Here is a 14,493-nt window from a genome sequence, read left to right on the forward strand (position 1 = left end):
GTGTAAGCTAGAGGGATGTGCATGATTGCTATGGAAGAGGGCAGAACACACCACTCCAAAATATGCCACTTTGTTATATTATTTTGGGTTGCAGGCTCTTGAAAAGCAGCAAATATAGGGAGGCTTCCTCTGCACGCCCTTTATCTGCCTAAGAAAGATCTTCCAAAAAGAGCTCAGTTGTCATAAATCCTCTTCTCAGGGGTTCAATCAACCAGGGAGGATCACAGAAGAGGAGAGTAGAAGTCAGTGTCATATCCAGACAAACTTTGTCACAAACTAGCATACTCATCTCTTCTGCTAAGTGTCCATTTATCTTTCCTAAAAATCATTTACTCTCCCCTATGAGGCCAAGATCTCCCTCAATGTTCTCTTTTAAGATGGATTTTTTTGGTCCCGCCCTCCCAGCCCAGACTGGAGAAGCCCCGCGGCCCGCGCCGACCGTCTGTCGCACTCCTCCCGGGACGCCCGCTGGACTCCCGAGCCGTCTCCAATTGGCCGTCGGGGGAACGGAAGCCGAGGAAGAGCAGTGAACCCGGAAGTGCTTCGCCGCGGAGGCCCGGGCGACTCTTTTGAATGGAATCGGGCTGATGCATCGCCGGTTCGCGGAGCCAGAGCCGCGTGGAGTCTGAGCCGCCGCTGCCGCCTCCGCTGCCTTCGCGTCACCGCAGGTGGAAGACGATAGCCCAGACCGCGGCTGGCCGACCCCCCCCCCCCCCCCCCCCGGCCTTCAGGAGTGAGAGAAAAAAAATACTTGGGAAAAGTTATACCTGCCAGTATAAGCAAGAGCTTGAATTAAGAAGAAATTTGTCAAACTCAACGAATTGAAGCTTAACACCTCAAGAGTTGTAGTCACTGACCAGAAATATGGACAGACTTCTTAGACTTGGAGGAGGTATGCCTGGACTGGGCCAGGGGCCACCTACAGATGCTCCTGCAGTGGACACGGCAGAACAAGTCTATATTTCTTCCCTCGCACTGTTAAAAATGTTAAAGCATGGTCGGGCTGGAGTTCCCATGGAAGTTATGGGTCTGATGCTTGGAGAATTTGTTGATGATTACACCGTCAGAGGGATTGATGTGTTTGCTATGCCACAGTCAGGAACAGGTGTCAGTGTGGAGGCAGTTGATCCAGTGTTCCAAGCCAAAATGTTAGATATGTTGAAGCAGACAGGAAGGCCTGAGATGGTTGTTGGTTGGTATCACAGTCACCCTGGCTTTGGTTGTTGGCTTTCTGGTGTGGATATCAACACTCAGCAGAGCTTTGAAGCCTTGTCGGAGAGAGCTGTGGCAGTGGTTGTGGATCCCATTCAGAGTGTAAAAGGAAAGGTTGTTATTGATGCCTTCAGATTGATCAATGCTAATATGATGGTCTTAGGACATGAACCAAGACAAACAACCTCAAATCTGGGTCATTTAAACAAGCCATCTATCCAGGCGTTAATTCATGGACTGAACAGACACTATTACTCCATTACGATTAACTATCGGAAAAATGAACTGGAACAGAAGATGTTGCTAAATTTGCATAAGAAGAGTTGGATGGAAGGTTTGACACTTCAGGACTACAGTGAACACTGTAAACACAATGAATCAGTGGTAAAAGAGATGTTGGAATTAGCCAAGAATTACAATAAGGCTGTAGAAGAAGAAGATAAGATGACACCTGAACAGTTGGCAATAAAGAATGTTGGCAAGCAGGACCCCAAACGTCATTTGGAGGAACATGTGGATGTACTTATGACTTCAAATATTGTCCAGTGTTTAGCAGCTATGTTGGATACTGTTGTATTTAAATAAAACAATGCAAAAAGCTATTGGTGATACTTCCAGCATATATTCCTCTATTGTTCCTAATGCTCAAAATCAAGGGACCTCTGAAGGTGTGTTTGGTTAAATGTAAGACATCTGGCATCATTTGCAGCACTGTAACACCTTCAGTCTCAGTTGTGCAATTACTTCTGTTTCTTTAGTCAGGGTCTTTGCAGATTCCAAAGTTGTATAAGAATACATCAAAGTGAACGAATTTTGTTAAGATCCCATTTAATATTTGAAGAAATCAGTAACACAAATATATTTTGATTGTTGCTTACAAAATAAAATACATTTACAATCAAAAAAAAAAAAAAAGATGGATTTTTTTTTTTTTTTTTTTTTTTAAAGATTGAGAGAGAGAGCACGCACACCCAAGTTCCCTTCAAGATTGGATTTAATCCTAAATTCTAACCCACCTCCAGTAGTTATTCATTTTTCCCTGGGTGTTTCTCATGTATACAATAGGTATACATGTTAATAAACTTCTGTTTGTTTTTTTCTTATTAAGCTGTGGTTTATTACAGGGGTCTTAGCTTAGAACTCAGAAGAGTAGGGGAAATATTACATTTCATTCTTAATATTATGCAAACATTCAAAAATTTGTGTGGTGACTAAAGACTACATGTTATGAGTCTTTTTAAAAGCCAAGAGAAACTGCTGTTTGGGTTCACTAGGAAACGTTAAAGATAATATCAAGGAGAAGCAGAAGAGATCAGAGACATAGAATTTGCGCTGTTTAGTATAAATGCAAAGAAAGGCATTTTTTTTTAACGAAATGTGACAATTCATAAACTGTGAATCACTGTGAACACATTTTAAAAATCAGAAACTTCTAGATCATTGCTTTTCCATTTTCTCTGTGAATCAAAATTAGATGGCAAAAAAAAAAAAAAAAAAAATCCCAAATTTTATATCCCTCTTCCTCTTAGCCTATAGTTCAAGTTTAATTTAGTGGTGGAGCCCAAGGACAATGGGGAAAAGATGTGGGGCACCACATACAATCACCTTTACAGGATTTCAGAAATCATGTGTGTGTGGTTTGGGGAAGTTTCCACTAGATGATGACAATATAGAGCAGACCCCAGTCTCCTCAGTTACTTGAACTTGAGATACCAAACTTTATAACACCAAATAGAAAGTAAAGCTCAATCAATTCAATTGCCACACTGAAGGATTAAGAGACTGATCCTTAGAGAGTTGAAAGGACTTGACTTACTACCTATGAGGAACTATATCTCCAGTTGGAGGTCTGATAGCCTCTCCTCAGGGCCTATAGTTTTTTGTCCAGGGCTAAAATAAGAAAACTATCAATTCTAGAAATGTCATTATGAATTTAGAAAACACTTACCCTAAAATGTGGGTCTGAATGCCATGTTTCCCATGTGAATTTGAAGGAGAAGTTGACAGGACAGAGGGGAAAAAGAAGACAGGGGCCATTTGAAAGCTCAGTTACCTCAGAGCCAACGTGGTCATTTAGTTTAGAAACTTGAATGAGACAACTGGGTATCCACATACAAGAAAAAAAAAATCAAGTATTTATAAGGATAAATTCTAAGATATAAATTATAAACTTATAAAAATAAATTATAGTTGTATAAAAAAGACCCAAATATAAAAAGATAAATTAAAATAATTTTAGAGCAAAATATAACACATATTTAAGACTTTTGGGTAAAAAGAGATTCCTTAAATCAAACACAAAATTCACAAGGTATAAAATAAATAAAATGTAAATGTGACATTATATTTACACACAATGGAAATTTCCATTAAAAAATTGAAAATTCAAAAAAAATTGAAAATTTATGACACTAGCAGGAAGAGAATATTTCAATAATATATAACAGGGAAAAAAATAGTGTCCAGAATATACAAATAAAATTTAAATGTTTAAAAAATAAATGAAAAGAAAAAATGGACAAATTTATAATTCAAAGGAAAGAAAATTCTAATCACCAACAAACATTTCAAAGTATGCTCAATCTTCCTTAAGGAAATGTAAATTAAAACAGCCAGAAAATACTTTTAAGCACTATCATTTGGCAAAATAAATAATATCTGATAACTTCAGATACCGACAAAAGATAGAGTGTGAACTGTGAAGCATCACTATTTGGAGTATAAACTGCTCCAACCCCTTTCAGGAGTAATAGGTAATATTAGTAGGTGTATATATAAAAGACCAGAAGTTTCACATGAAGGTATATGAAAGATAGAAGAGAGTTTCTTATGAAACTCTCAACAGCACACACACACACACAAATGCACTAGATTATTCACTGAACTATTAATTTTTTTTAACAAAACAAAATGTAAATTCTCCAAATACTCATCAACATGAGACTCAGAAAGTAAAATGTGGTATATTCTTTTTCCTTTTTTTTTTTAAACTGTGGTATATTCTGTATTGGAATCCTGGACAGCTGTTAAAATAAACAAAGTCATTTGAATCAACATGTATATTGTATATTTGAAAGTTGCTAAGAATAGATCTAAAGGTTCTCATCACAAGAAAAAGATTGCAGCTTTGTATGATGATGGATGTTAACCAGATTTTTTTGGCAATAATTTCACAATGTTTACAAATATTGAATCATTACATCATAAAGCTGAAACTAATATAATGTTATACATCAATTATATCTGAATTTTTTTAAAAAATACATTAAATAATGAAAAAAAGGAAGGGACAGTATAAAACAAAGAGAAAAGGCAAAGTTCATTGTCATTGGCTAAACAACTTCCAGAGTTGTTTAAGCTCTGAAGGAAGGAACTGAAGGAAGGAAGGAAGTACTGTAGTAAATTAGTATAATAGCCCGGTCTTTGAAGTCAAGCAGATCTGGGTTCAAAATCCTTATCTGTTCGTTTCAATATAATTATAGAAAATTGCCCAATCTCTATAAATCTATTGTGACTAGCTCTTATATAAGAATAATAAAGTCTGCAACTGCTTTTGGTTCAGGTCATGATCCCGGAGTCCCAGGATCAAGGCCCATATCAGGCTCCAAGCTCCATGCAGAATCTGTTTCTCCCTCCAACCTTCTCCCCACTCATGCTCTCTCTCTCAAATAAATAAATAAAACCTTAAAAAAAAAAAAAAGAAGAAGAAGAAGAAAATCTAATGTATAAGAATGTTCCATCATTTAAATTAGACTAGGGAATATTTAAAACTTTTCTTTGTTTAAGGATATTTGAATGAAAACAAATGAAATGGATTAAAATGATTTTTTTCCATTTTTGTTTTGATTTTTCACATATTCTGCTAAATGCTAAAAATAATATGTTGAATAATAAGAACATGATCTCTATCTCTACAGGATGTATTTGACTTTTTATATATTAGACCTTCATGACAAAGCCACACCAGCTGCCTCAGAATCTCCAATATGGAACCTTAACTACACATGCTTCATTCAACCAGCTGAGCAATCAAAGGACCTAAAACAATCTCTCAAACTAGAAAATCCATGATCTTCAAGAGCATCTCACTCTTTGGAAATGGATGCTGCCCTTATTGTAAATGTCAGTTCTTCAGACAAGCTTTAGATAGGAAGTCTTTTAGAGGGGCTAACATATTAGACTAATACCTGGCAGTAGCCAATGATTATATGACATTATCAAGCTACGTGTATATTAAATGCTCTAACATCAGCTAAATGAGGTAAGGTGCTCCAGTTTTAATTAGTCTATGTTTATTGAAACTTTGTGGACCTAAAACCATTTCAAAGCATTAAGTTCATAAATAAATAAACTACTCTTTTGTGGTGTCTAACTACCAAACTTAAGATTTGAGTTTCTCACCTACTAATCACCAATATCCAAGAAGAAATAAAGGTGTTGAGAAAGAAGTTTATGTATGTATTATTGCTGTCCTCAAGCTCTCTATATCTCTATCTCTTTCTCTCATTAGAAACTTCAATAACATGGTTTTACAACAGCCCAACACAGAGTAAATTTAGGAAATAGATTGAAGGGAATAGATTATTTTACTTACATACATAGGAGGAGTCAAGGTTAAACATCAACAGTATGCTTGTATATTACAAGACAAAAAATAAGCTTTTAGAAGATCAGAAACTGTGTTAGCTGACACTAAAAACAACAACAATAACAATAACGAAACACAAAAATCCCACACATTCCTTCCTATTCAATAAAGAATAGTTCTACAATATTTTAGTTTCTGAAATGACTCAAAGTTGAGCAAAAGATAAGCACCTAGTAATACTATATAAAGCGTTTTGAAAAGCTGTTTGACTTGAGCAGGTCCTTTGTTAATACATTTAAACAAAACAAAGAAGATAGAAAAAATTGTAAAAACAAAATAAAGAGAGGAGAAATGAAAAATGCTATATTAGATAAAGTAGCATTTAAATATATATGGAATAATTATTTCAAGAGAACTTTTTCAGATTACTTAGGTCAAAGTCACACACAGGTAACTTGAACATTTTGTTGGAAATGGTAAAACTAATTTTCAGTGAACCAAAAATATGTTCAATAGCTTAGAATGTATTCATTAGATAAATATTTATAGAAAACATTCATCAGATACAAAGATGAAAAAAACAGTCATAACCCTCAAATAGCCTACACCTTATATTATGTAAGGAAAACAACATGCACAATGCAATAGCAAATAACATTTAGTAGAAATCTTTTCAGATATGGCTTTTAATCAAGTGTTGAAGGATGAAGGTAAGAGGATTAATTAAAGAAGGTGGCAGGGGAATCTCATCCCAGAGAGAAGAAAAGGCACAATTGTAAAAAGATATAAAACTTTGGCATGTACTGGAGTAAAAATTAGTTGTATGTAGTCTCCTCATGGCGTTCACACTAGCCTTCCAGTAGCAGTCTGATTTCTCAATCCTACTATCCACTTGAAGGGAAATGTCATTCTTTTTCTGTCATAACATCTCATCTCTCCCAGATCAATGTATGCATTGTGAAATATGGCCACTTTGGCTTCATACTCTGGTCTCCCAAAGAGAGGTTAACGTTTCAGCTTAATGGTTACAGCAAAGATCACCCAGAAAATTTCAACCAATTTCAAGTGGCCAAGAGGGTAAGAGGCTCACTTTACTAATTGCACATTTGCTCTCTCTCTCTCTGCATCTTGTCCCACTCATCTACATGTTCTCAGCTCCATGTGACCTAAAATCAAACAATAGAATGCCCCTAAATGCCAAGTGACCTGCCAGCAATGACTTGCATTTAGGGTTTTTTTTTTTTTTTTATCTTAAAAACAGTTTACCCATTCTATTTTACACTCTCTAAAGTGAAATTATTAGAAATCATTAGAATGTCATTAGTGTTGACTTTGAATGGTATTCTCATAAACCATGATGAACAACACATTTTTTCATAGGTCCAGATTGTTTAAATTCTTTTTTTAAGATTTTATTTATTTACTAGAGAGAGAGAGAGACAGCACAAGCAGTGTCAAGGAGAGGGGCAGAGAGGGAGGGAGAAGCAGATTTCCCACTGAACTGGGAGCCAAATGTGGGACTTAATCCCAGGAACCTGGGATAATGAGCTGAGCCAAAAGGAAACGCTTAACAGACTGAACCACCCAGGTGCCCCAGAATGTTTAGATTTTGTTGCAAATTCTTATCTGTGCTTTATGGTGTGGGGAGAAGTTTTGCAATGACCCTCCTTATTGTACTAGATTTCTCAAAGTTGCAAAAAGGGAATTTTTATTCTTTCTTTTACTATCTTAAATCTGTTTAATGGGCAAATGAAGTGATTCTCTCCTATCAATCAAAAGATTAATAGAACATTGTGTTAGAGTTGGGGTATACAAATAAATATCAGATCACATATGGCACTGAGCTTTACAAGAAATGTAAGGATGCAGTCCATGATTAATTTTTCATTAGTTCTATGAATTTAATGGAGGATGAGATCATAGCAGAGAATTTTTAAACAATGGAATGAAATGAAGTGTTTTGAATTATAGAGAGGTAAAGTGAATTCAGGAGCTCTTGTTAGGTAGTTTGGATTAGCAGTCTTTATGTTTCTTCCTGCCTCTGAAGTAGAGGCAAATCACTAGAAGAGCCACTCATATACCTATGAGCTAATTTTAGAAGGAATAAAATATTGGAAGAAAGTCCCATTTTTTATTAACATATAATGTATTATTTGCCCCAGGGGTACAGGTCTGTGAGTCATCAGGCTTACACATTTCATAGTTCTTTTCATAGCACATACCCTCCCCAATGTCCATAACCCAACTCCCTATCCCTACACTCCCACCCCCCCAACAACCCTCAGTTTGTTTCACAAGATTAAGAGTCTTTTATGATAAAGTCTCATGTTTGATTGCTATAAGTTTTTCAGGGTTAAAAGGCAATTTCTAAGCAGGACAGCTTCATTCAGGGAGAAATTTATCTAATCGAATCATCATGATTTGAAACAAGTTCTAGATAGTAGTTTTTGCTTATTTGTTTGCTTACCACCTGTCATTTCATAAGAGACCCATGTTTCTGGATCTTAAAGGATTTTATTTTCAAGAATTTCCTTGTATAATGCAAATTTTACTTAACTGATACTTTAGGTTTACTAAATTATTTTCACAATTAGTTGGTAGTGTTGTTTGAGTAAGATTGATGAAAATGAGTCTCAGAATAATTTTGAGTTCTGGAGAGTTAGAGAGATCTTTGGGAGAGGAAATAGTCTGAAGCCATAATATAGTCTGAATTTACAGGACATCCAATGGTCCAAACAGAAAACACCTGACATGTTTTGGTCAGAAAGATCAGATATTAAAGAAAACTCAGGAAAATCCTTGAACTAGATTGATGATTTCAATCTGAAACCTCATTTCTTATTGACAGAGTATAATAAAGCTTCAGCCTACCTGTCTGACAGACCAGATCACATGGTATTTAGGAACCAATCATTTCTATAGTGGATGACAGTAGTTGGCATAGTGGGCTAACCTCCTGATTTTTCAAGTCAGACCATCTGGATTCTAATTTTTGCTCTATTGCTACCAAGCTAGGTAGCTTAGACAAATTACTTAATCTCTCCAATTGTCAGTGTAAACTTGGGATTTTGCTAGAGTGGCAGAAAGGAAACAAACCTGTAATAAATATAATGACTGCTTTCATGGGAATAGAAATAGTACCATAAGAAATAGAAGCAACTTGGGGTGCCTGGGTGGCTCAGTGGGTGAAAACGTCTGCCTTCAGCTCAGGTCATGATCCCAGAGTCCCGGAATCTAGCCCCATATTGGGCTGTCTGCTCAGTAGGGAGTCTGCTTCCCTCCCTCTCTCTGCCTGCCTCTCTGCCTACTTGTGGTCTCTGTCAAATAAATAAAAATAAAAAATCTTAAAAAAAAAAAAAAGAAAGAAAAAGGCAACTTAGTTTGCTTAGAGGAGTTGGAGAAGGCTTCTGAGAAGAGGTAAATTGAACTAAGATCTAAATCATATGTAGGAATTTGCTATAGTTGAGTTGTGAATTTCATGCAATGAAAACATCATACAAAGGCAAGAAGGTATGACAGAGCATGGAGCCAATAAGGAATTTAATATGGCTAGAGTATAAAAAGCAAGAGGGACATAATATAAACAAAGAGGTAATGGGGAACCAAAAATTATTCAGAGCAGTGGAGTAATACTATTAGATTTTCTTGTTGGAAATGTCACTCCAGTGACACTTTGAATGAAGTCAAAATAATATTACAAAATTCTAACTGAGCATTGACAAGAACTTGAATTGAGGCAGAAGATAGAAAACAATAGACAGATATAGGAAATATTTATGAAATAGAATGAATAAAAATCAAAAATAATAGGATGGAAGAGAGGAATAAGGAAACATTCTGGAATAATTTCTAAGTTTCAGCTGGAGAATCCTGGTAGGTAGTGTTGAGCATCACTGAAGTTTAGGACCACAGCTGTGATGCAGCAAATTGACCACATGGAGCCACGAGAATACAGAACTGTCTTCCCAAGGCCATGAGCAGCTATTGCAAGCATTTCTATGAAGAAGCACTAAAAGAAAGCAAATCTCCAATAATGAAAAATTTGTACCTAACAAGCAGCAACAATAAAAGTTAAAATTATACAAATACAACTCTTACTGAAGTCTGCATTTTGAGCAGCTATAGAGCAAAAGTCTCACATTTCTGTAATCAATATGAACATGGGTGGATAAAAAGCCATTAGCCTCAGGAACCAAAGATAATCAGGCAAAGAAAGGAGTACAGTTACCCTGATGACTGAGAATGCCCTCAACCCCATCAGATTAAAAATTTCAATTCACGGTACAGAGATGAAAAACTGAGAGCTGCCCAATTCTTAGTGTTATCTGTAGTATGTTATTTATAACCAAACGCAATTTATTGTTCAGTAAAATCTACATGGTTATCATTTGATAGAATAGATTAAAATACTCTTAACAAAAGTTGTTTTCTTTATGGAAAACAAATTAAGCATTTCAGATATCTTTTTTTTTTCAGAGTTCCAAGATTCATTGTTTATGTACCACAACCAGTTCTCCATGCAATACGTGCCCTCCTTAATACCCATCACCAGGCTCACCCCTCCCCCTACCTGCTTCCTCTCCAAAACCCTAAGTTTGTTTCTTAGAGTCCACAGTCTCTCATGCTTCATCTCCCCTTCTGCTTTACCCCAATGCACTTTTCCTTTCATTCTCCTAATGTCCTCCATGTCATTCCTTATGCTCCTCAAATAAGTGAAACCATGTGATAATTGACTTTCTCTGCTTGACTTATTTCACTCAGCATAATCTCCTCCAGTCCTGTCTATGTTGATACAAAAGTTGGGTATTCATCCTTTCTGATGACTGCATAACATTCCATTGTATATACATCTTGAAGACAGTTATGTGGCTGACAATTCAACTGACAAATTTTCCCCAACCTAGAGAGACCAGACCAGTAAGTCCTCCCAACAATTTGAAAATCCATTCAAAATAAGGATATTTCTTCCTTGGTAAGCCGAGGTGGAAGTGGAGAGTTACCAAAAATAAGGTTTTGTTTGTTTGTTTGTTTGTTTGTTTTAATCCCAATACCATGCCTAGGACTTGCCCTATTCTTTGACTATAAGACTAGAGTGTCTTTCTACAAACCTTTGAACAACTCCCAATAGAAGTCCAATATTAGCCTGATAGTAATGAGAAACCTTTTTTTTTTTTTTTTTTTTAAACCAGAGAATGATCAAATGAAATCAGAGCTTGACAGGATAATTCTTTCAGTTAGTTGTAGTGGCTGTTGGGTTACATGTGTAGTTTCAAGAGAGGGTCCTAGGTAGCTTTATGCTTCAATGTCTCCACCTACAATATTGTGTGTCTAACAAATGTCTGACTGCATTATGTGAGAAAGTAGAAGGCAGCATGCTACAGCATCAGATGTAGTGCTATCCCTTTTCTGACATGAACAGAAAAGGGAACACAACGGTGCAAATTCAACTGGATAGGACCAGTATAATTTATCCTTAGACTGAAATCTCCTGATGATAGAGCACATTTCTATTAGGTCTGCTTTTTAAATTAACACCAAAGCATATCAAACAAATCCAATAAGTAACAAACAAGGAAATGACTTTTGCCTTTGCAGTTTCTCATTACACTTTAAGTCCTTGTAGTGGGCACATATTTACTAGACCACAGATGTGAACATACTGAAATTTCACTTATTTTTTTAACAACTAAACTAAAATGTCTTTTCTGAGCCTCCATTCTGTCTGATACAGAAACCTTAATCTAAATGCTTATAGAAAACTCTCTTAACTTAATGATTTATCAGTTTTCTCACTCAGGTTTAAAACTCAGTCACTTCTAGTATGTTCTTTCTCTCTTAGCTAGAGCTGGTTCAAAACACACTGGCTTATTCAGTGGAGTAATTGCCAAACCATCAACTCTCTTCCACATTTCATCCCAAAGGGGCAAAAGAACACAAAGATGTTCTTCAATATTATTACAATAAAGTACTGGAGAAATAAGGAGGTTTGGGAAGATCTTTGGTGTTTGGACAAGTCTCAGGGACTCTCCACAGGGCTCACCATCACCTTGGATGCCAACCAAGAGTCAAGTATAGGTGAATAATGCTGCTGTGAATATGGGTACATGGTAGCTCTTCAAGACCCTTCAGTTCTTTTGAGTATATAACTAGAAGTATATCTGCTGGATTATATAGTAATTTTATTTTTAATTTTTTCAGGAAAGTGATGTTCAACACTTTTCATGTGACTTTATTGGCCATTTTTGCATCTTTTTTGGAGAAATAGCTATTCAAATTCTTTGCTCATTTTTTTAACAAGCAATCTGTTTTTCTTATTGTTGAGTTTCAGGAGTTCTCTGTATATCTTGGATATTAATCCCTTGTCAGATAGATGATTTACAAATATTTTCTCCTATTCTATGGAAATCTTATTCTATCAATAGTGTCATTTGATGCACAAGACTTAAAAAATTTTCATGATTTCCAATTTCTCTATTTTCCCCAGCAACATTGGTTGAAAATACTGTCCTTTTGTCCTAAATGGTCTTTGCACTCTTGTTAAAACTGTTTGACCATAGAGCTGAAGGTTTATCTCTGGACTTTCTTCAATTACATTGATTTATATATCTGTATTTATGCAAAACACACTTTATTAGTGTAGCTTTCTAGTAAGTTTTGAAATCAAGAAGTGTGAGTCCTTCAGGTTTGTTCTTAGTTTTCAGGATTAATTTGTCTATTCAGGATCACAATAGATTCCATGTGAATTTGAGGATGGGTTTTTCTATTCCTGAAAAAAATAATATTACTGGAATTTTGACAGGAATTGCATTGGATCTGTTGATCATTTTGGGCAGTATTTACGTCTTAGTAATATAAAAGTCTTCCAGTCAGCAAACATGAATGTCTTTCCATTTACTTTTGTCTCTTTTAATTTCTTTAGAAATATTCTATAATTTTTGTTCTATAGGTCTTTTACATCTTGGTTAAGTTAATTCCTAAGTTTGTAAAACATTTTTAATGCTATTGTTTTCTTAATTTTTTTTCAGATTTTTTATTGTAACTGTATATAAAGGCAACTAATTTTTGTGTGTTGGTTTTGTACCCTGCCACTTCACTGAACTCATTTATTAGTTCTAAGAGATTTTTTCTGGACATGTAAGGTTTCTAACATGTAAAAGCATATCATCTATGTTCACATAATTTACTTCTTTCTTTCCAATTTGGATGCACTTATTTCTTTTCCTTCCCTGATTGCTCTGACTAGGACTTCCAATATTATGTTAGCAGAAGTAGAGAAAGCAGGCCTCTTTAAAAAAACTTTTAGACTTTTATGATTGAATATGGTATGCTGTGTGTTTTTTGTATATTGTATTGAGGTAGTTTCCTTCTATTCCTTGTTTGTTGAGTGTTTTTAATCATGAAATGGTGTTGAACTTTATCAAATACTTTTTTTGTGTATAAAATGGGGAGAGCATGTGGCTTCCCACCGCCCATATTTTGTTGATATGGTATATTATTCTGATTGATTTGGGTATGTTGAACCATCCTTGCATTCCAGGAATAGATGCTACTTGGCCCTGGTATATAAAACTTTACATGCTTCTGAATTTGGTTAGCTAGCGTTTTGTGATAATTTTTGTATCAATTTTCATAAGTATATTGGTCTATGGTTTCCTTTTCAATGCTGTCTTTCTCAAGTTTTATTTTTCTTTTTCTGAATGAGCCATGCTTTCCTATTTTCATGTATTCCTTGTGATTTTTTTGTTGTTGTTTTTGAAAACTGAATATTTGAAACTAATAATGGAGTAACTCTGGACATTAGAGTCTCCCCTTCCCTATAGTTTGCTGTTGTTGTTTTTAATTGTTGTATATTACTTCTGTGCCTGAGGTATAAACTTGAGGTCTTCTCAGTTCTTTTATGAGCCTATAACTTCCCCTAGATGTGTGTGATGTCTTCTAATTTCCACCAAAAATGTAGGGAAAATTCTTCTCAAATGAAGTCACTTCAGCCCAAGAGATAGCCCATAGCCCAAGCTATGGCAGAGGTGGGACAACAATAGTTGCTAACTCAATGTCTGTATCTCTGTGATCAGAAGTGGCAATCAGTGATCAGAAGATAGATACTCTTTGTTTCTATGAGTTTAACTTTTTAAAAAATTCCATATAAGTGATATCATGCAGTATTTGTTTTTCTCTGTTTGGCTTATTTCACTTAGCATAATGCCCTTCCAGTTCATCTATGTTGTTGCAAGTGACAGGATTTGTTTTAAAAACAAAACAAAACAGAAGAGTATTTATGTGTGTGTGTATCACATTTTTTTAAATTCATTCCACCATTGAAAGACATTTAGGTTGTTATTATAAATCATCCCTTTCTTTAAATGGCTTACATTTTTAGGTTTTACCCTTGTGTTTAAAACCTGCATATGTTTTAAAAGACAACCCAGTCCCTTCTGGAATGTAAAAGTTTATAAATTATAAGCAAGAAAACTTACCACGAGCATAGCAATATGTATCAGTGTATCAACGTTAGCTTTATAAAATGTAAACTTAAATGATATCTTGGGGAGGATTTATAACCTATTATAATAATCTTATCACAGTGCATTCTGTATTAGTTTTATTCTGCATCATTTTAAAAATTAAAATTACAGTAAAAACTTAATTCATTGATCAGTTTATTTTAGAGCTGATTGTTTGTATACTATATTAGC

The 14,493-nt window shown here is 35.2% G+C and overlaps 1 pseudogene across 1 annotated transcript; it reads left to right on the top strand.

Moving 5' to 3' along the window:
- The first annotated feature begins 428 nt into the window (after positions 1 to 428).
- LOC309863497 (26S proteasome non-ATPase regulatory subunit 14 pseudogene) lies at positions 429 to 2,127 on the top strand (annotated as a pseudogene). Its single transcript has one exon. The product of its transcript is annotated as a 26S proteasome non-ATPase regulatory subunit 14 pseudogene (transcript).
- Positions 2,128 to 14,493: the final 12,366 nt, after the last annotated feature.

The sequence above is a fragment of the Mustela nivalis genome (assembly GCF_964662115.1).
Source record: "Mustela nivalis genome assembly, chromosome: 1".
Classification (NCBI taxonomy): Eukaryota; Metazoa; Chordata; class Mammalia; order Carnivora; family Mustelidae; genus Mustela; species Mustela nivalis.